Raw genomic sequence first — 19,007 nt, forward strand, 5'->3', positions numbered from 1 at the left:
GACGCAACTGCTAGGATGCAGCTGAACGTCCATCTTCTGAGAGCGAGAAAATTTTCGCAGTCGGCAGGACTCGAACCTACGCTCCCAGAGGGAATCTGATTTCAAGTCAGACGCCTTAACCACTCGGCCACGACTGCCGGTGGCAATAGCGTCTTCCGACAAGTGAAAGTCCAACTTTAGAAGCAATCCAATGGCAGAAAGCTGCGTGGCCTAACTCTTTTCTGTAGTGTTTCCATTGCCAGCACATTAGCCGTTACGAAATTGTATTAATTTTCGCCTAGACATGGCCTTGAACCCAACACCCTTTGGTTGAAAATCAAACGCTCTACCGACTGAGCTATCGTACAGCTGCGTTGCGTGCGAGTGATTCGCATGACGTAATTACTGGCTTGTGGCTCCAATGGCGACTTCACCGACTTCCCACTGACGCACCGCTGACGCTAGTTTACTGTCGTCTTAAGTGGTCGACATACTTGCAAGTAGCTGCGACATCTTAAGAAAAGAAACGCTGCACCATTGCTTTTGCCGCACTCGAATGACTGAATTGCGATTCTTAAAAAAGAGAGAAATGAATGTTTGCTCTGTCCAACGCTTCCAAGCACGTCTGTGTACTCACGAACTCGGCGTCGACGCGAGAAAATGACGGCAGCGCACTCGTGGGCCTGCGACGGCTTTCTGCAGTCCCAGCGTCAGTGAGAGGTGAACCGGTAGCCACAGAAAGCAGCGGCCGCCGCGACACTCAGTACTGTAAAACGGAAATTTTCGTCTTGTTGAGGATGGCGTCACGTGTGTGAAAATATTTGCTCCTCTTTATGCAAAATCGCACGCAGCCGGTAGGATTCGAACCTACGCTCCCACAGGAAATCTGATTTCGAGTCAGACGCCTTAACTACTCGGCCACGACTGCCGCAGTTCGGGATTTTCTCCCGAAACATGCAACTGATACGGTTTAAAGCACTGTGGCGTCAGAAAACGGCGTAGCTGCATTCTTTTCCGTAGTGTTTCCACCGCTACCAGAGGAATCGCTACCAAAGTATTAAAATCTCCGGCCGAACAGGGACTTGAACCCTGGACCCTTAGGTTAAAAGCCTAATGCTCTACCGACTGAGCTATCCGGGCTCACATGACGTTAGAGATCGTCCCACGATGCACAGCTATACATTGACTCATGTCCTTCACAGTTGTGCTATCGCTGCATCGAGCTGTTACTAATTAAACGTCGCCTGAATGCTGTCTACAAACGTGTCGCGCTAAGCTCGTAGCAGACTATCTAAGAATGCTGACACACGATGCAAAAACAAACCGCAGCAGTCGTTAGGTCTCATACGTTGGAGTAGAGGAGTTACGTGTTTTGTCGACACTCACTGGGCAATTGGAAAATTCACAAGTATTTCGAATGCAATGCTTCCCACGTTTTCGCTCATTTCACGGTTCCGTTGGAGACGTTCTTTACCTCCTGACACAAAAAAGGGAACGCAGTCGGTAGGACTTTTCGTATTTTCTTACTTCTCAGGGAGTTGCCTACTGTGTTCCTCTTACGGCAAGCACTAGACAACCTGAACAGTTACAGGACAGAGTCATTTTTGTTCTCGGCTGTACTTACATCATCACAGACTCGGAGCAATTCCATTGGCATCAGCTTCAAAACAAACACTTGCCGAAACCCGGGATCGAACCAGGGACCTTTAGATCTTCAGTCTAACGCTCTCCCAACTGAGCTATTTCGGCTCACACCTATGTCTGCACAATTGCGCGTCTTCGTTAAACTTCTGAATCGCCGCCAATTTCACAGTCATCTTCGTCTGATAAGACACAGGGAGGCTGGAAGGCGAGCAGCAGATGCAGTGAAGTACCACACACATTTCTTCTGATTCCATCATCGTAAGAAGCAAACATGTCGACTCGATTCATGTAATATCGACTTCGCTGGCGCTAGAAAACCTTTGCTATATCGATGCCACGTGCAACTCGTGTGCAGAGAACGAGACACAAGAAGGAGTGAGTCTCTCCACTATGTGAGAGCCAGTATCTAGCAGAAACACACGCTAAAACATTTGACTTGCGTTAGCTCATAAATTGCTACACGTCACCGTCTGCAAGCTAAAATGGACACATCTGCACTGCCCAGAGAGGCGACACTTGCACTGACACTTGGTGGACGGCAGTGAGACGAGGAGATGAGCTGTGGCTTCTGGGAGCGACTGTAGCGCTGCACCAAAGAACACTGCACATTGCTGGAGACCCACGTGTTTAGTAGAGACGCAACTGCTAGGATGCAGCTGAACGTCCATCTTCTGAGAGCGAGAAAATTTTCGCAGTCGGCAGGACTCGAAGCTACGCTCCCAGAGGGAATCTGATTTCAAGTCAGACGCCTTAACCACTCGGCCACGACTGCCGGTGGCAATAGCGTCTTCCGACAAGTGAAAGTCCAACTTTAGAAGCAATCCAATGGCAGAAAGCTGCGTGGCCTAACTCTTTTCTGTAGTGTTTCCATTGCCAGCACATTAGCCGTTACGAAATTGTATTAATTTTCGCCTAGACATGGCCTTGAACCCAACACCCTTTGGTTGAAAATCAAACGCTCTACCGACTGAGCTATCGTACAGCTGCGTTGCGTGCGAGTGATTCGCATGACGTAATTACTGGCTTGTGGCTCCAATGGCGACTTCACCGACTTCCCACTGACGCACCGCTGACGCTAGTTTACTGTCGTCTTAAGTGGTCGACATACTTGCAAGTAGCTGCGACATCTTAAGAAAAGAAACGCTGCACCATTGCTTTTGCCGCACTCGAATGACTGAATTGCGATTCTTAAAAAAGAGAGAAATGAATGTTTGCTCTGTCCAACGCTTCCAAGCACGTCTGTGTACTCACGAACTCGGCGTCGACGCGAGAAAATGACGGCAGCGCACTCGTGGGCCTGCGACGGCTTTCTGCAGTCCCAGCGTCAGTGAGAGGTGAACCGGTAGCCACAGAAAGCAGCGGCCGCCGCGACACTCAGTACTGTAAAACGGAAATTTTCGTCTTGTTGAGGATGGCGTCACGTGTGTGAAAATATTTGCTCCTCTTTATGCAAAATCGCACGCAGCCGGTAGGATTCGAACCTACGCTCCCACAGGGAATCTGATTTCGAGTCAGACGCCTTAACTACTCGGCCACGACTGCCGTAGTTCGGGATTTTCTCCCGAAACATGCAACTGATACGGTTTAAAGCACTGTGGCGTCAGAAAACGGCGTAGCTGCATTCTTTTCCGTAGTGTTTCCACCGCTACCAGAGGAATCGCTACCAAAGTATTAAAATCTCCGCCCGAACAGGGACTTGAACCCTGGACCCTTAGGTTAAAAGCCTAATGCTCTACCGACTGAGCTATCCGGGCTCACATGACGTTAGAGATCGTCCCACGATGCACAGCTATACATTGACTCATGTCCTTCACAGTTGTGCTATCGCTGCATCGAGCTGTTACTAATTAAACGTCGCCTGAATGCTGTCTACAAACGTGTCGCGCTAAGCTCGTAGCAGACTATCTAAGAATGCTGACACACGATGCAAAAACAAACCGCAGCAGTCGTTAGGTCTCATACGTTGGAGTAGAGGAGTTACGTGTTTTGTCGACACTCACTGGGCAATTGGAAAATTCACAAGTATTTCGAATGCAATGCTTCCCACGTTTTCGCTCATTTCACGGTTCCGTTGGAGACGTTCTTTACCTCCTGACACAAAAAAGGGAACGCAGTCGGTAGGACTTTTCGTATTTTCTTACTTCTCAGGGAGTTGCCTACTGTGTTCCTCTTACGGCAAGCACTAGACAACCTGAACAGTTACAGGACAGAGTCATTTTTGTTCTCGGCTGTACTTACATCATCACAGACTCGGAGCAATTCCATTGGCATCAGCTTCAAAACAAACACTTGCCGAAACCCGGGATCGAACCAGGGACCTTAAGATCTTCAGTCTAACGCTCTCCCAACTGAGCTATTTCGGCTCACACCTATGTCTGCACAATTGCGCGTCTTCGTTAAACTTCTGAATCGCCGCCAATTTCACAGTCATCTTCGTCTGATAAGACACAGGGAGGCTGGAAGGCGAGCAGCAGATGCAGTGAAGTACCACACACATTTCTTCTGATTCCATCATCGTAAGAAGCAAACATGTCGACTCGATTCATGTAATATCGACTTCGCTGGCGCTAGAAAACCTTTGCTATATCGATGCCACGTGCAACTCGTGTGCAGAGAACGAGGCACAAGAAGGAGTGAGTCTCTCCACTATGTGAGAGCCAGTATCTAGCAGAAACACACGCTAAAACATTTGACTTGCGTTAGCTCATAAATTGCTACACGTCACCGTCTGCAAGCTAAAATGGACACATCTGCACTGCCCAGAGAGGCGACACTTGCACTGACACTTGGTGGACGGCAGTGAGACGAGGAGATGAGCTGTGGCTTCTGGGAGCGACTGTAGCGCTGCACCAAAGAACACTGCACATTGCTGGAGACCCACGTGTTTAGTAGAGACGCAACTGCTAGGATGCAGCTGAACGTCCATCTTCTGAGAGCGAGAAAATTTTCGCAGTCGGCAGGACTCGAAGCTACGCTCCCAGAGGGAATCTGATTTCAAGTCAGACGCCTTAACCACTCGGCCACGACTGCCGGTGGCAATAGCGTCTTCCGACAAGTGAAAGTCCAACTTTAGAAGCAATCCAATGGCAGAAAGCTGCGTGGCCTAACTCTTTTCTGTAGTGTTTCCATTGCCAGCACATTAGCCGTTACGAAATTGTATTAATTTTCGCCTAGACATGGCCTTGAACCCAACACCCTTTGGTTGAAAATCAAACGCTCTACCGACTGAGCTATCGTACAGCTGCGTTGCGTGCGAGTGATTCGCATGACGTAATTACTGGCTTGTGGCTCCAATGGCGACTTCACCGACTTCCCACTGACGCACCGCTGACGCTAGTTTACTGTCGTCTTAAGTGGTCGACATACTTGCAAGTAGCTGCGACATCTTAAGAAAAGAAACGCTGCACCATTGCTTTTGCCGCACTCGAATGACTGAATTGCGATTCTTAAAAAAGAGAGAAATGAATGTTTGCTCTGTCCAACGCTTCCAAGCACGTCTGTGTACTCACGAACTCGGCGTCGACGCGAGAAAATGACGGCAGCGCACTCGTGGGCCTGCGACGGCTTTCTGCAGTCCCAGCGTCAGTGAGAGGTGAACCGGTAGCCACAGAAAGCAGCGGCCGCCGCGACACTCAGTACTGTAAAACGGAAATTTTCGTCTTGTTGAGGATGGCGTCACGTGTGTGAAAATATTTGCTCCTCTTTATGCAAAATCGCACGCAGCCGGTAGGATTCGAACCTACGCTCCCACAGGGAATCTGATTTCGAGTCAGACGCCTTAACTACTCGGCCACGACTGCCGTAGTTCGGGATTTTCTCCCGAAACATGCAACTGATACGGTTTAAAGCACTGTGGCGTCAGAAAACGGCGTAGCTGCATTCTTTTCCGTAGTGTTTCCACCGCTACCAGAGGAATCGCTACCAAAGTATTAAAATCTCCGCCCGAACAGGGACTTGAACCCTGGACCCTTAGGTTAAAAGCCTAATGCTCTACCGACTGAGCTATCCGGGCTCACATGACGTTAGAGATCGTCCCACGATGCACAGCTATACATTGACTCATGTCCTTCACAGTTGTGCTATCGCTGCATCGAGCTGTTACTAATTAAACGTCGCCTGAATGCTGTCTACAAACGTGTCGCGCTAAGCTCGTAGCAGACTATCTAAGAATGCTGACACACGATGCAAAAACAAACCGCAGCAGTCGTTAGGTCTCATACGTTGGAGTAGAGGAGTTACGTGTTTTGTCGACACTCACTGGGCAATTGGAAAATTCACAAGTATTTCGAATGCAATGCTTCCCACGTTTTCGCTCATTTCACGGTTCCGTTGGAGACGTTCTTTACCTCCTGACACAAAAAAGGGAACGCAGTCGGTAGGACTTTTCGTATTTTCTTACTTCTCAGGGAGTTGCCTACTGTGTTCCTCTTACGGCAAGCACTAGACAACCTGAACAGTTACAGGACAGAGTCATTTTTGTTCTCGGCTGTACTTACATCATCACAGACTCGGAGCAATTCCATTGGCATCAGCTTCAAAACAAACACTTGCCGAAACCCGGGATCGAACCAGGGACCTTTAGATCTTCAGTCTAACGCTCTCCCAACTGAGCTATTTCGGCTCACACCTATGTCTGCACAATTGCGCGTCTTCGTTAAACTTCTGAATCGCCGACAATTTCACAGTCATCTTCGTCTGATAAGACACAGGGAGGCTGGAAGGCGAGCAGCAGATGCAGTGAAGTACCACACACATTTCTTCTGATTCCATCATCGTAAGAAGCAAACATGTCGACTCGATTCATGTAATATCGACTTCGCTGGCGCTAGAAAACCTTTGCTATATCGATGCCACGTGCAACTCGTGTGCAGAGAACGAGGCACAAGAAGGAGTGAGTCTCTCCACTATGTGAGAGCCAGTATCTAGCAGAAACACACGCTAAAACATTTGACTTGCGTTAGCTCATAAATTGCTACACGTCACCGTCTGCAAGCTAAAATGGACACATCTGCACTGCCCAGAGAGGCGACACTTGCACTGACACTTGGTGGACGGCAGTGAGACGAGGAGATGAGCTGTGGCTTCTGGGAGCGACTGTAGCGCTGCACCAAAGAACACTGCACATTGCTGGAGACCCACGTGTTTAGTAGAGACGCAACTGCTAGGATGCAGCTGAACGTCCATCTTCTGAGAGCGAGAAAATTTTCGCAGTCGGCAGGACTCGAAGCTACGCTCCCAGAGGGAATCTGATTTCAAGTCAGACGCCTTAACCACTCGGCCACGACTGCCGGTGGCAATAGCGTCTTCCGACAAGTGAAAGTCCAACTTTAGAAGCAATCCAATGGCAGAAAGCTGCGTGGCCTAACTCTTTTCTGTAGTGTTTCCATTGCCAGCACATTAGCCGTTACGAAATTGTATTAATTTTCGCCTAGACATGGCCTTGAACCCAACACCCTTTGGTTGAAAATCAAACGCTCTACCGACTGAGCTATCGTACAGCTGCGTTGCGTGCGAGTGATTCGCATGACGTAATTACTGGCTTGTGGCTCCAATGGCGACTTCACCGACTTCCCACTGACGCACCGCTGACGCTAGTTTACTGTCGTCTTAAGTGGTCGACATACTTGCAAGTAGCTGCGACATCTTAAGAAAAGAAACGCTGCACCATTGCTTTTGCCGCACTCGAATGACTGAATTGCGATTCTTAAAAAAGAGAGAAATGAATGTTTGCTCTGTCCAACGCTTCCAAGCACGTCTGTGTACTCACGAACTCGGCGTCGACGCGAGAAAATGACGGCAGCGCACTCGTGGGCCTGCGACGGCTTTCTGCAGTCCCAGCGTCAGTGAGAGGTGAACCGGTAGCCACAGAAAGCAGCGGCCGCCGCGACACTCAGTACTGTAAAACGGAAATTTTCGTCTTGTTGAGGATGGCGTCACGTGTGTGAAAATATTTGCTCCTCTTTATGCAAAATCGCACGCAGCCGGCAGGATTCGAACCTACGCTCCCACAGGGAATCTGATTTCGAGTCAGACGCCTTAACTACTCGGCCACGACTGCCGTAGTTCGGGACTTTCTCCCGAAACATGCAACTGCTACGGTTTAAAGCACTGTGGCGTCAGAAAACGGCGTAGCTGCATTCTTTTCCGTAGTGTTTCCACCGCTACCAGAGGAATCGCTACCAAAGTATTAAAATCTCCGCCCGAACAGGGACTTGAACCCTGGACCCTTAGGTTAAAAGCCTAATGCTCTACCGACTGAGCTATCCGGGCTCACATGACGTTAGAGATCGTCCCACGATGCACAGCTATACATTGACTCATGTCCTTCACAGTTGTGCTATCGCTGCATCGAGCTGTTACTAATTAAACGTCGCCTGAATGCTGTCTACAAACGTGTCGCGCTAAGCTCGTAGCAGACTATCTAAGAATGCTGACACACGATGCAAAAACAAACCGCAGCAGTCGTTAGGTCTCATACGTTGGAGTAGAGGAGTTACGTGTTTTGTCGACACTCACTGGGCAATTGGAAAATTCACAAGTATTTCGAATGCAATGCTTCCCACGTTTTCGCTCATTTCACGGTTCAGTTGGAGACGTTCTTTACCTCCTGACACAAAAAAGGGAACGCAGTCGGTAGGACTTTTCGTATTTTCTTACTTCTCAGGGAGTTGCCTACTGTGTTCCTCTTACGGCAAGCACTAGACAACCTGAACAGTTACAGGACAGAGTCATTTTTGTTCTCGGCTGTACTTACATCATCACAGACTCGGAGCAATTCCATTGGCATCAGCTTCAAAACAAACACTTGCCGAAACCCGGGATCGAACCAGGGACCTTTAGATCTTCAGTCTAACGCTCTCCCAACTGAGCTATTTCGGCTCACACCTATGTCTGCACAATTGCGCGTCTTCGTTAAACTTCTGAATCGCCGCCAATTTCACAGTCATCTTCGTCTGATAAGACACAGGGAGGCTGGAAGGCGAGCAGCAGATGCAGTGAAGTACCACACACATTTCTTCTGATTCCATCATCGTAAGAAGCAAACATGTCGACTCGATTCATGTAATATCGACTTCGCTGGCGCTAGAAAACCTTTGCTATATCGATGCCACGTGCAACTCGTGTGCAGAGAACGAGACACAAGAAGGAGTGAGTCTCTCCACTATGTGAGAGCCAGTATCTAGCAGAAACACACGCTAAAACATTTGACTTGCGTTAGCTCATAAATTGCTACACGTCACCGTCTGCAAGCTAAAATGGACACATCTGCACTGCCCAGAGAGGCGACACTTGCACTGACACTTGGTGGACGGCAGTGAGACGAGGAGATGAGCTGTGGCTTCTGGGAGCGACTGTAGCGCTGCACCAAAGAACACTGCACATTGCTGGAGACCCACGTGTTTAGTAGAGACGCAACTGCTAGGATGCAGCTGAACGTCCATCTTCTGAGAGCGAGAAAATTTTCGCAGTCGGCAGGACTCGAACCTACGCTCCCAGAGGGAATCTGATTTCAAGTCAGACGCCTTTACCACTCGGCCACGACTGCCGGTGGCAATAGCGTCTTCCGACAAGTGAAAGTCCAACTTTAGAAGCAATCCAATGGCAGAAAGCTGCGTGGCCTAACTCTTTTCTGTAGTGTTTCCATTGCCAGCACATTAGCCGTTACGAAATTGTATTAATTTTCGCCTAGACATGGCCTTGAACCCAACACCCTTTGGTTGAAAATCAAACGCTCTACCGACTGAGCTATCGTACAGCTGCGTTGCGTGCGAGTGATTCGCATGACGTAATTACTGGCTTGTGGCTCCAATGGCGACTTCACCGACTTCCCACTGACGCACCGCTGACGCTAGTTTACTGTCGTCTTAAGTGGTCGACATACTTGCAAGTAGCTGCGACATCTTAAGAAAAGAAACGCTGCACCATTGCTTTTGCCGCACTCGAATGACTGAATTGCGATTCTTAAAAAAGAGAGAAATGAATGTTTGCTCTGTCCAACGCTTCCAAGCACGTCTGTGTACTCACGAACTCGGCGTCGACGCGAGAAAATGACGGCAGCGCACTCGTGGGCCTGCGACGGCTTTCTGCAGTCCCAGCGTCAGTGAGAGGTGAACCGGTAGCCACAGAAAGCAGCGGCCGCCGCGACACTCAGTACTGTAAAACGGAAATTTTCGTCTTGTTGAGGATGGCGTCACGTGTGTGAAAATATTTGCTCCTCTTTATGCAAAATCGCACGCAGCCGGCAGGATTCGAACCTACGCTCCCACAGGGAATCTGATTTCGAGTCAGACGCCTTAACTACTCGGCCACGACTGCCGTAGTTCGGGATTTTCTCCCGAAACATGCAACTGATACGGTTTAAAGCACTGTGGCGTCAGAAAACGGCGTAGCTGCATTCTTTTCCGTAGTGTTTCCACCGCTACCAGAGGAATCGCTACCAAAGTATTAAAATCTCCGCCCGAACAGGGACTTGAACCCTGGACCCTTAGGTTAAAAGCCTAATGCTCTACCGACTGAGCTATCCGGGCTCACATGACGTTAGAGATCGTCCCACGATGCACAGCTATACATTGACTCATGTCCTTCACAGTTGTGCTATCGCTGCATCGAGCTGTTACTAATTAAACGTCGCCTGAATGCTGTCTACAAACGTGTCGCGCTAAGCTCGTAGCAGACTATCTAAGAATGCTGACACACGATGCAAAAACAAACCGCAGCAGTCGTTAGGTCTCATACGTTGGAGTAGAGGAGTTACGTGTTTTGTCGACACTCACTGGGCAATTGGAAAATTCACAAGTATTTCGAATGCAATGCTTCCCACGTTTTCGCTCATTTCACGGTTCAGTTGGAGACGTTCTTTACCTCCTGACACAAAAAAGGGAACGCAGTCGGTAGGACTTTTCGTATTTTCTTACTTCTCAGGGAGTTGCCTACTGTGTTCCTCTTACGGCAAGCACTAGACAACCTGAACAGTTACAGGACAGAGTCATTTTTGTTCTCGGCTGTATTTACATCATCACAGACTCGGAGCAATTCCATTGGCATCAGCTTCAAAACAAACACTTGCCGAAACCCGGGATCGGACCAGGGACCTTTAGATCTTCAGTCTAACGCTCTCCCAACTGAGCTATTTCGGCTCACACCTATGTCTGCACAATTGCGCGTCTTCGTTAAACTTCTGAATCGCCGCCAATTTCACAGTCATCTTCGTCTGATAAGACACAGGGAGGCTGGAAGGCGAGCAGCAGATGCAGTGAAGTACCACACACATTTCTTCTGATTCCATCATCGTAAGAAGCAAACATGTCGACTCGATTCATGTAATATCGACTTCGCTGGCGCTAGAAAACCTTTGCTATATCGATGCCACGTGCAACTCGTGTGCAGAGAACGAGACACAAGAAGGAGTGAGTCTCTCCACTATGTGAGAGCCAGTATCTAGCAGAAACACACGCTAAAACATTTGACTTGCGTTAGCTCATAAATTGCTACACGTCACCGTCTGCAAGCTAAAATGGACACATCTGCACTGCCCAGAGAGGCGACACTTGCACTGACACTTGGTGGACGGCAGTGAGACGAGGAGATGAGCTGTGGCTTCTGGGAGCGACTGTAGCGCTGCACCAAAGAACACTGCACATTGCTGGAGACCCACGTGTTTAGTAGAGACGCAACTGCTAGGATGCAGCTGAACGTCCATCTTCTGAGAGCGAGAAAATTTTCGCAGTCGGCAGGACTCGAACCTACGCTCCCAGAGGGAATCTGATTTCAAGTCAGACGCCTTAACCACTCGGCCACGACTGCCGGTGGCAATAGCGTCTTCCGACAAGTGAAAGTCCAACTTTAGAAGCAATCCAATGGCAGAAAGCTGCGTGGCCTAACTCTTTTCTGTAGTGTTTCCATTGCCAGCACATTAGCCGTTACGAAATTGTATTAATTTTCGCCTAGACATGGCCTTGAACCCAACACCCTTTGGTTGAAAATCAAACGCTCTACCGACTGAGCTATCGTACAGCTGCGTTGCGTGCGAGTGATTCGCATGACGTAATTACTGGCTTGTGGCTCCAATGGCGACTTCACCGACTTCCCACTGACGCACCGCTGACGCTAGTTTACTGTCGTCTTAAGTGGTCGACATACTTGCAAGTAGCTGCGACATCTTAAGAAAAGAAACGCTGCACCATTGCTTTTGCCGCACTCGAATGACTGAATTGCGATTCTTAAAAAAGAGAGAAATGAATGTTTGCTCTGTCCAACGCTTCCAAGCACGTCTGTGTACTCACGAACTCGGCGTCGACGCGAGAAAATGACGGCAGCGCACTCGTGGGCCTGCGACGGCTTTCTGCAGTCCCAGCGTCAGTGAGAGGTGAACCGGTAGCCACAGAAAGCAGCGGCCGCCGCGACACTCAGTACTGTAAAACGGAAATTTTCGTCTTGTTGAGGATGGCGTCACGTGTGTGAAAATATTTGCTCCTCTTTATGCAAAATCGCACGCAGCCGGTAGGATTCGAACCTACGCTCCCACAGGGAATCTGATTTCGAGTCAGACGCCTTAACTACTCGGCCACGACTGCCGTAGTTCGGGATTTTCTCCCGAAACATGCAACTGATACGGTTTAAAGCACTGTGGCGTCAGAAAACGGCGTAGCTGCATTCTTTTCCGTAGTGTTTCCACCGCTACCAGAGGAATCGCTACCAAAGTATTAAAATCTCCGCCCGAACAGGGACTTGAACCCTGGACCCTTAGGTTAAAAGCCTAATGCTCTACCGACTGAGCTATCCGGGCTCACATGACGTTAGAGATCGTCCCACGATGCACAGCTATACATTGACTCATGTCCTTCACAGTTGTGCTATCGCTGCATCGAGCTGTTACTAATTAAACGTCGCCTGAATGCTGTCTACAAACGTGTCGCGCTAAGCTCGTAGCAGACTATCTAAGAATGCTGACACACGATGCAAAAACAAACCGCAGCAGTCGTTAGGTCTCATACGTTGGAGTAGAGGAGTTACGTGTTTTGTCGACACTCACTGGGCAATTGGAAAATTCACAAGTATTTCGAATGCAATGCTTCCCACGTTTTCGCTCATTTCACGGTTCCGTTGGAGACGTTCTTTACCTCCTGACACAAAAAAGGGAACGCAGTCGGTAGGACTTTTCGTATTTTCTTACTTCTCAGGGAGTTGCCTACTGTGTTCCTCTTACGGCAAGCACTAGACAACCTGAACAGTTACAGGACAGAGTCATTTTTGTTCTCGGCTGTACTTACATCATCACAGACTCGGAGCAATTCCATTGGCATCAGCTTCAAAACAAACACTTGCCGAAACCCGGGATCGAACCAGGGACCTTTAGATCTTCAGTCTAACGCTCTCCCAACTGAGCTATTTCGGCTCACACCTATGTCTGCACAATTGCGCGTCTTCGTTAAACTTCTGAATCGCCGCCAATTTCACAGTCATCTTCGTCTGATAAGACACAGGGAGGCTGGAAGGCGAGCAGCAGATGCAGTGAAGTACCACACACATTTCTTCTGATTCCATCATCGTAAGAAGCAAACATGTCGACTCGATTCATGTAATATCGACTTCGCTGGCGCTAGAAAACCTTTGCTATATCGATGCCACGTGCAACTCGTGTGCAGAGAACGAGACACAAGAAGGAGTGAGTCTCTCCACTATGTGAGAGCCAGTATCTAGCAGAAACACACGCTAAAACATTTGACTTGCGTTAGCTCATAAATTGCTACACGTCACCGTCTGCAAGCTAAAATGGACACATCTGCACTGCCCAGAGAGGCGACACTTGCACTGACACTTGGTGGACGGCAGTGAGACGAGGAGATGAGCTGTGGCTTCTGGGAGCGACTGTAGCGCTGCACCAAAGAACACTGCACATTGCTGGAGACCCACGTGTTTAGTAGAGACGCAACTGCTAGGATGCAGCTGAACGTCCATCTTCTGAGAGCGAGAAAATTTTCGCAGTCGGCAGGACTCGAACCTACGCTCCCAGAGGGAATCTGATTTCAAGTCAGACGCCTTAACCACTCGGCCACGACTGCCGGTGGCAATAGCGTCTTCCGACAAGTGAAAGTCCAACTTTAGAAGCAATCCAATGGCAGAAAGCTGCGTGGCCTAACTCTTTTCTGTAGTGTTTCCATTGCCAGCACATTAGCCGTTACGAAATTGTATTAATTTTCGCCTAGACAAGGCCTTGAACCCAACACCCTTTGGTTGAAAATCAAACGCTCTACCGACTGAGCTATCGTACAGCTGCGTTGCGTGCGAGTGATTCGCATGACGTAATTACTGGCTTGTGGCTCCAATGGCGACTTCACCGACTTCCCACTGACGCACCGCTGACGCTAGTTTACTGTCGTCTTAAGTGGTCGACATACTTGCAAGTAGCTGCGACATCTTAAGAAAAGAAACGCTGCACCACTGCTTTTGCCGCACTCGAATGACTGAATTGCGATTCTTAAAAAAGAGAGAAATGAATGTTTGCTCTGTCCAACGCTTCCAAGCACGTCTGTGTACTCACGAACTCGGCGTCGACGCGAGAAAATGACGGCAGCGCACTCGTGGGCCTGCGACGGCTTTCTGCAGTCCCAGCGTCAGTGAGAGGTGAACCGGTAGCCACAGAAAGCAGCGGCCGCCGCGACACTCAGTACTGTAAAACGGAAATTTTCGTCTTGTTGAGGATGGCGTCACGTGTGTGAAAATATTTGCTCCTCTTTATGCAAAATCGCACGCAGCCGGTAGGATTCGAACCTACGCTCCCACAGGGAATCTGATTTCGAGTCAGACGCCTTAACTACTCGGCCACGACTGCCGTAGTTCGGGATTTTCTCCCGAAACATGCAACTGATACGGTTTAAAGCACTGTGGCGTCAGAAAACGGCGTAGCTGCATTCTTTTCCGTAGTGTTTCCACCGCTACCAGAGGAATCGCTACCAAAGTATTAAAATCTCCGCCCGAACAGGGACTTGAACCCTGGACCCTTAGGTTAAAAGCCTAATGCTCTACCGACTGAGCTATCCGGGCTCACATGATGTTAGAGATCGTCCCACGATGCACAGCTATACATTGACTCATGTCCTTCACAGTTGTGCTATCGCTGCATCGAGCTGTTACTAATTAAACGTCGCCTGAATGCTGTCTACAAACGTGTCGCGCTAAGCTCGTAGCAGACTATCTAAGAATGCTGACACACGATGCAAAAACAAACCGCAGCAGTCGTTAGGTCTCATACGTTGGAGTAGAGGAGTTACGTGTTTTGTCGACACTCACTGGGCAATTGGAAAATTCACAAGTATTTCGAATGCAATGCTTCCCACGTTTTCGCTCATTTCACGGTTCAGTTGGAGACGTTCTTTACCTCCTGACACAAAAAAGGGAACGCAGTCGGTAGGACTTTTCGTATTTTCTTACTTCTCAGGGAGTTGCCTACTGTGTTCCTCTTACGGCAAGCACTAGACAACCTGAACAGTTACAGGACAGAGTCATTTTTGTTCTCGGCTGTACTTACATCATCACAGACTCGGAGCAATTCCATTGGCATCAGCTTCAAAACAAACACTTGCCGAAACCCGGGATCGAACCAGGGACCTTTAGATCTTCAGTCTAACGCTCTCCCAACTGAGCTATTTCGGCTCACACCTATGTCTGCACAATTGCGCGTCTTCGTTAAACTTCTGAATCGCCGCCAATTTCACAGTCATCTTCGTCTGATAAGACACAGGGAGGCTGGAAGGCGAGCAGCAGATGCAGTGAAGTACCACACACATTTCTTCTGATTCCATCATCGTAAGAAGCAAACATGTCGACTCGATTCATGTAATATCGACTTCGCTGGCGCTAGAAAACCTTTGCTATATCGATGCCACGTGCAACTCGTGTGCAGAGAACGAGACACAAGAAGGAGTGAGTCTCTCCACTATGTGAGAGCCAGTATCTAGCAGAAACACACGCTAAAACATTTGACTTGCGTTAGCTCATAAATTGCTACACGTCACCGTCTGCAAGCTAAAATGGACACATCTGCACTGCCCAGAGAGGCGACACTTGCACTGACACTTGGTGGACGGCAGTGAGACGAGGAGATGAGCTGTGGCTTCTGGGAGCGACTGTAGCGCTGCACCAAAGAACACTGCACATTGCTGGAGACCCACGTGTTTAGTAGAGACGCAACTGCTAGGATGCAGCTGAACGTCCATCTTCTGAGAGCGAGAAAATTTTCGCAGTCGGCAGGACTCGAACCTACGCTCCCAGAGGGAATCTGATTTCAAGTCAGACGCCTTAACCACTCGGCCACGACTGCCGGTGGCAATAGCGTCTTCCGACAAGTGAAAGTCCAACTTTAGAAGCAATCCAATGGCAGAAAGCTGCGTGGCCTAACTCTTTTCTGTAGTGTTTCCATTGCCAGCACATTAGCCGTTACGAAATTGTATTAATTTTCGCCTAGACATGGCCTTGAACCCAACACCCTTTGGTTGAAAATCAAACGCTCTACCGACTGAGCTATCGTACAGCTGCGTTGCGTGCGAGTGATTCGCATGACGTAATTACTGGCTTGTGGCTCCAATGGCGACTTCACCGACTTCCCACTGACGCACCGCTGACGCTAGTTTACTGTCGTCTTAAGTGGTCGACATACTTGCAAGTAGCTGCGACATCTTAAGAAAAGAAACGCTGCACCATTGCTTTTGCCGCACTCGAATGACTGAATTGCGATTCTTAAAAAAGAGAGAAATGAATGTTTGCTCTGTCCAACGCTTCCAAGCACGTCTGTGTACTCACGAACTCGGCGTCGACGCGAGAAAATGACGGCAGCGCACTCGTGGGCCTGCGACGGCTTTCTGCAGTCCCAGCGTCAGTGAGAGGTGAACCGGTAGCCACAGAAAGCAGCGGCCGCCGCGACACTCAGTACTGTAAAACGGAAATTTTCGTCTTGTTGAGGATGGCGTCACGTGTGTGAAAATATTTGCTCCTCTTTATGCAAAATCGCACGCAGCCGGTAGGATTCGAACCTACGCTCCCACAGGGAATCTGATTTCGAGTCAGACGCCTTAACTACTCGGCCACGACTGCCGTAGTTCGGGATTTTCTCCCGAAACATGCAACTGATACGGTTTAAAGCACTGTGGCGTCAGAAAACGGCGTAGCTGCATTCTTTTCCGTAGTGTTTCCACCGCTACCAGAGGAATCGCTACCAAAGTATTAAAATCTCCGCCCGAACAGGGACTTGAACCCTGGACCCTTAGGTTAAAAGCCTAATGCTCTACCGACTGAGCTATCCGGGCTCACATGACGTTAGAGATCGTCCCACGATGCACAGCTATACATTGACTCATGTCCTTCACAGTTGTGCTATCGCTGCATCGAGCTGTTACTAATTAAACGTCGCCTGAATGCTGTCTACAAACGTGTCGCGCTAAGCTCGTAGCAGACTATCTAAGAATGCTGACACACGATGCAAAAACAAACCGCAGCAGTCGTTAGGTCTCATACGTTGGAGTAGAGGAGTTACGTGTTTTGTCGACACTCACTGGGCAATTGGAAAATTCACAAGTATTTCGAATGCAATGCTTCCCACGTTTTCGCTCATTTCACGGTTCCGTTGGAGACGTTCTTTACCTCCTGACACAAAAAAGGGAACGCAGTCGGTAGGACTTTTCGTATTTTCTTACTTCTCAGGGAGTTGCCTACTGTGTTCCTCTTACGGCAAGCACTAGACAACCTGAACAGTTACAGGACAGAGTCATTTTTGTTCTCGGCTGTACTTACATCATCACAGACTCGGAGCAATTCCATTGGCATCAGCTTCAAAACAAACACTTGCCGAAACCCGGGATCGAACCAGGGACCTTTAGATCTTCAGTCTAACGCTCTCCCAACTGAGCTATTTCGGCTCACACCTATGTCTGCACAATTGCGCGTCTTCGTTAAACTTCTGAATCGCCGCCAATTTCACAGTCATCTTCGTCTGATAAGACACAGGGAGGCTGGAAGGCGAGCAGCAGATGCAGTGAAGTACCACACACATTTCTTCTGATTCCATCATCGTAAGAAGCAAACATGTCGACTCGATTCATGTAATATCGACTTCGCTGGCGCTAGAAAACCTTTGCTATATCGATGCCACGTGCAACTCGTGTGCAGAGAACGAGACACAAGAAGGAGTGAGTCTCTCCACTATGTGAGAGCCAGTATCTAGCAGAAACACACGCTAAAACATTTGACTTGCGTTAGCTCATAAATTGCTACACGTCACCGTCTGCAAGCTAAAATGGACACATCTGCACTGCCCAGAGAGGCGACACTTGCACTGACACTTGGTGGACGGCAGTGAGACGAGGAGATGAGCTGTGGCTTCTGGGAGCGACTGTAGCGCTGCACCAAAGAACACTGCACATTGCTGGAGACCCACGTGTTTAGTAGAGACGCAACTGCTAGGATGCAGCTGAACGTCCATCTTCTGAGAGCGAGAAAATTTTCGCAGTCGGCAGGACTCGAACCTACGCTCCCAGAGGGAATCTGATTTCAAGTCAGACGCCTTAACCACTCGGCCACGACTGCCGGTGGCAATAGCGTCTTCCGACAAGTGAAAGTCCAACTTTAGAAGCAATCCAATGGCAGAAAGCTGCGTGGCCTAACTCTTTTCTGTAGTGTTTCCATTGCCAGCACATTAGCCGTTACGAAATTGTATTAATTTTCGCCTAGACATGGCCTTGAACCCAACACCCTTTGGTTGAAAATCAAACGCTCTACCGACTGAGCTATCGTACAGCTGCGTTGCGTGCGAGTGATTCGCATGACGTAATTACTGGCTTGTGGCTCCAATGGCGACTTCACCGACTTCCCACTGACGCACCGCTGACGCTAGTTTACTGTCGTCTTAAGTGGTCGACATACTTGCAAGTAGCTGCGACATCTTAAGAAAAGAAACGCTGCACCATTGCTTTTGCCGCACTCGAATGACTGAATTGCGATTCTTAAAAAAGAGAGAAATGAATGTTTGCTCTGTCCAACGCTTCCAAGCACGTCTGTGTACTCACGAACTCGGCGTCGACGCGAGAAAATGACGGCAGCGCACTCGTGGGCCTGCGACGGCTTTCTGCAGTCCCAGCGTCAGTGAGAGGTGAACCGGTAGCCACAGAAAGCAGCGGCCGCCGCGACACTCAGTACTGTAAAACGGAAATTTTCGTCTTGTTGAGGATGGCGTCACGTGTGTGAAAATATTTGCTCCTCTTTATGCAAAATCGCACGCAGCCGGTAGGATTCGAACCTACGCTCCCACAGGGAATCTGATTTCGAGTCAGACGCCTTAACTACTCGGCCACGACTGCCGTAGTTCGGGATTTTCTCCCGAAACATGCAACTGA

The 19,007-nt window shown here is 49.1% G+C and overlaps 34 non-coding genes across 34 annotated transcripts; all 34 read right to left on the reverse strand.

Moving 5' to 3' along the window:
• Nucleotides 1-55: 55 nt before the first annotated feature.
• Nucleotides 56-137, reverse strand: Trnas-uga (transfer RNA serine (anticodon UGA)). Its single transcript has one exon. It is a non-coding gene; the product is annotated as a tRNA-Ser (tRNA).
• Nucleotides 138-825: 688 nt separating this feature from the next.
• Nucleotides 826-907, reverse strand: Trnas-cga (transfer RNA serine (anticodon CGA)). The gene has a single exon. It is a non-coding gene; the product is annotated as a tRNA-Ser (tRNA).
• Nucleotides 908-1,046: 139 nt separating this feature from the next.
• Trnak-uuu (transfer RNA lysine (anticodon UUU)) lies at nt 1,047-1,119 on the reverse strand. Its single transcript has one exon. It is a non-coding gene; the product is annotated as a tRNA-Lys (tRNA).
• Nucleotides 1,120-1,655: 536 nt separating this feature from the next.
• Nucleotides 1,656-1,728, reverse strand: Trnaf-gaa (transfer RNA phenylalanine (anticodon GAA)). Its single transcript has one exon. It is a non-coding gene; the product is annotated as a tRNA-Phe (tRNA).
• A 585-nt stretch (nt 1,729-2,313) lies between these two features.
• On the reverse strand, nt 2,314-2,395 carry Trnas-uga (transfer RNA serine (anticodon UGA)). Its single transcript has one exon. It is a non-coding gene; the product is annotated as a tRNA-Ser (tRNA).
• Nucleotides 2,396-3,083: 688 nt separating this feature from the next.
• Trnas-cga (transfer RNA serine (anticodon CGA)) lies at nt 3,084-3,165 on the reverse strand. Its single transcript has one exon. It is a non-coding gene; the product is annotated as a tRNA-Ser (tRNA).
• Nucleotides 3,166-3,304: 139 nt separating this feature from the next.
• Nucleotides 3,305-3,377, reverse strand: Trnak-uuu (transfer RNA lysine (anticodon UUU)). The gene has a single exon. It is a non-coding gene; the product is annotated as a tRNA-Lys (tRNA).
• A 536-nt stretch (nt 3,378-3,913) lies between these two features.
• Trnaf-gaa (transfer RNA phenylalanine (anticodon GAA)) lies at nt 3,914-3,986 on the reverse strand. Its single transcript has one exon. It is a non-coding gene; the product is annotated as a tRNA-Phe (tRNA).
• Nucleotides 3,987-4,571: 585 nt separating this feature from the next.
• On the reverse strand, nt 4,572-4,653 carry Trnas-uga (transfer RNA serine (anticodon UGA)). The gene has a single exon. It is a non-coding gene; the product is annotated as a tRNA-Ser (tRNA).
• A 688-nt stretch (nt 4,654-5,341) lies between these two features.
• Trnas-cga (transfer RNA serine (anticodon CGA)) lies at nt 5,342-5,423 on the reverse strand. The gene has a single exon. It is a non-coding gene; the product is annotated as a tRNA-Ser (tRNA).
• A 139-nt stretch (nt 5,424-5,562) lies between these two features.
• Nucleotides 5,563-5,635, reverse strand: Trnak-uuu (transfer RNA lysine (anticodon UUU)). The gene has a single exon. It is a non-coding gene; the product is annotated as a tRNA-Lys (tRNA).
• A 536-nt stretch (nt 5,636-6,171) lies between these two features.
• Nucleotides 6,172-6,244, reverse strand: Trnaf-gaa (transfer RNA phenylalanine (anticodon GAA)). Its single transcript has one exon. It is a non-coding gene; the product is annotated as a tRNA-Phe (tRNA).
• Nucleotides 6,245-6,829: 585 nt separating this feature from the next.
• Trnas-uga (transfer RNA serine (anticodon UGA)) lies at nt 6,830-6,911 on the reverse strand. The gene has a single exon. It is a non-coding gene; the product is annotated as a tRNA-Ser (tRNA).
• A 688-nt stretch (nt 6,912-7,599) lies between these two features.
• Nucleotides 7,600-7,681, reverse strand: Trnas-cga (transfer RNA serine (anticodon CGA)). Its single transcript has one exon. It is a non-coding gene; the product is annotated as a tRNA-Ser (tRNA).
• A 139-nt stretch (nt 7,682-7,820) lies between these two features.
• Trnak-uuu (transfer RNA lysine (anticodon UUU)) lies at nt 7,821-7,893 on the reverse strand. The gene has a single exon. It is a non-coding gene; the product is annotated as a tRNA-Lys (tRNA).
• A 536-nt stretch (nt 7,894-8,429) lies between these two features.
• Nucleotides 8,430-8,502, reverse strand: Trnaf-gaa (transfer RNA phenylalanine (anticodon GAA)). The gene has a single exon. It is a non-coding gene; the product is annotated as a tRNA-Phe (tRNA).
• A 585-nt stretch (nt 8,503-9,087) lies between these two features.
• Trnas-uga (transfer RNA serine (anticodon UGA)) lies at nt 9,088-9,169 on the reverse strand. The gene has a single exon. It is a non-coding gene; the product is annotated as a tRNA-Ser (tRNA).
• A 688-nt stretch (nt 9,170-9,857) lies between these two features.
• Trnas-cga (transfer RNA serine (anticodon CGA)) lies at nt 9,858-9,939 on the reverse strand. Its single transcript has one exon. It is a non-coding gene; the product is annotated as a tRNA-Ser (tRNA).
• A 139-nt stretch (nt 9,940-10,078) lies between these two features.
• Trnak-uuu (transfer RNA lysine (anticodon UUU)) lies at nt 10,079-10,151 on the reverse strand. The gene has a single exon. It is a non-coding gene; the product is annotated as a tRNA-Lys (tRNA).
• Nucleotides 10,152-10,687: 536 nt separating this feature from the next.
• On the reverse strand, nt 10,688-10,760 carry Trnaf-gaa (transfer RNA phenylalanine (anticodon GAA)). The gene has a single exon. It is a non-coding gene; the product is annotated as a tRNA-Phe (tRNA).
• A 585-nt stretch (nt 10,761-11,345) lies between these two features.
• Trnas-uga (transfer RNA serine (anticodon UGA)) lies at nt 11,346-11,427 on the reverse strand. Its single transcript has one exon. It is a non-coding gene; the product is annotated as a tRNA-Ser (tRNA).
• A 688-nt stretch (nt 11,428-12,115) lies between these two features.
• Nucleotides 12,116-12,197, reverse strand: Trnas-cga (transfer RNA serine (anticodon CGA)). Its single transcript has one exon. It is a non-coding gene; the product is annotated as a tRNA-Ser (tRNA).
• Nucleotides 12,198-12,336: 139 nt separating this feature from the next.
• Trnak-uuu (transfer RNA lysine (anticodon UUU)) lies at nt 12,337-12,409 on the reverse strand. Its single transcript has one exon. It is a non-coding gene; the product is annotated as a tRNA-Lys (tRNA).
• Nucleotides 12,410-12,945: 536 nt separating this feature from the next.
• Trnaf-gaa (transfer RNA phenylalanine (anticodon GAA)) lies at nt 12,946-13,018 on the reverse strand. Its single transcript has one exon. It is a non-coding gene; the product is annotated as a tRNA-Phe (tRNA).
• Nucleotides 13,019-13,603: 585 nt separating this feature from the next.
• Nucleotides 13,604-13,685, reverse strand: Trnas-uga (transfer RNA serine (anticodon UGA)). Its single transcript has one exon. It is a non-coding gene; the product is annotated as a tRNA-Ser (tRNA).
• A 688-nt stretch (nt 13,686-14,373) lies between these two features.
• On the reverse strand, nt 14,374-14,455 carry Trnas-cga (transfer RNA serine (anticodon CGA)). Its single transcript has one exon. It is a non-coding gene; the product is annotated as a tRNA-Ser (tRNA).
• Nucleotides 14,456-14,594: 139 nt separating this feature from the next.
• Trnak-uuu (transfer RNA lysine (anticodon UUU)) lies at nt 14,595-14,667 on the reverse strand. Its single transcript has one exon. It is a non-coding gene; the product is annotated as a tRNA-Lys (tRNA).
• Nucleotides 14,668-15,203: 536 nt separating this feature from the next.
• On the reverse strand, nt 15,204-15,276 carry Trnaf-gaa (transfer RNA phenylalanine (anticodon GAA)). Its single transcript has one exon. It is a non-coding gene; the product is annotated as a tRNA-Phe (tRNA).
• A 585-nt stretch (nt 15,277-15,861) lies between these two features.
• On the reverse strand, nt 15,862-15,943 carry Trnas-uga (transfer RNA serine (anticodon UGA)). Its single transcript has one exon. It is a non-coding gene; the product is annotated as a tRNA-Ser (tRNA).
• A 688-nt stretch (nt 15,944-16,631) lies between these two features.
• On the reverse strand, nt 16,632-16,713 carry Trnas-cga (transfer RNA serine (anticodon CGA)). The gene has a single exon. It is a non-coding gene; the product is annotated as a tRNA-Ser (tRNA).
• Nucleotides 16,714-16,852: 139 nt separating this feature from the next.
• Trnak-uuu (transfer RNA lysine (anticodon UUU)) lies at nt 16,853-16,925 on the reverse strand. The gene has a single exon. It is a non-coding gene; the product is annotated as a tRNA-Lys (tRNA).
• A 536-nt stretch (nt 16,926-17,461) lies between these two features.
• Nucleotides 17,462-17,534, reverse strand: Trnaf-gaa (transfer RNA phenylalanine (anticodon GAA)). The gene has a single exon. It is a non-coding gene; the product is annotated as a tRNA-Phe (tRNA).
• A 585-nt stretch (nt 17,535-18,119) lies between these two features.
• Trnas-uga (transfer RNA serine (anticodon UGA)) lies at nt 18,120-18,201 on the reverse strand. The gene has a single exon. It is a non-coding gene; the product is annotated as a tRNA-Ser (tRNA).
• A 688-nt stretch (nt 18,202-18,889) lies between these two features.
• Trnas-cga (transfer RNA serine (anticodon CGA)) lies at nt 18,890-18,971 on the reverse strand. The gene has a single exon. It is a non-coding gene; the product is annotated as a tRNA-Ser (tRNA).
• Between the last annotated feature and the right edge of the window lie 36 nt (nt 18,972-19,007).

This window comes from Schistocerca gregaria, unplaced genomic scaffold (assembly GCF_023897955.1).
Source record: "Schistocerca gregaria isolate iqSchGreg1 unplaced genomic scaffold, iqSchGreg1.2 ptg000395l, whole genome shotgun sequence".
NCBI lineage: Eukaryota > Metazoa > Arthropoda > Insecta > Orthoptera > Acrididae > Schistocerca > Schistocerca gregaria.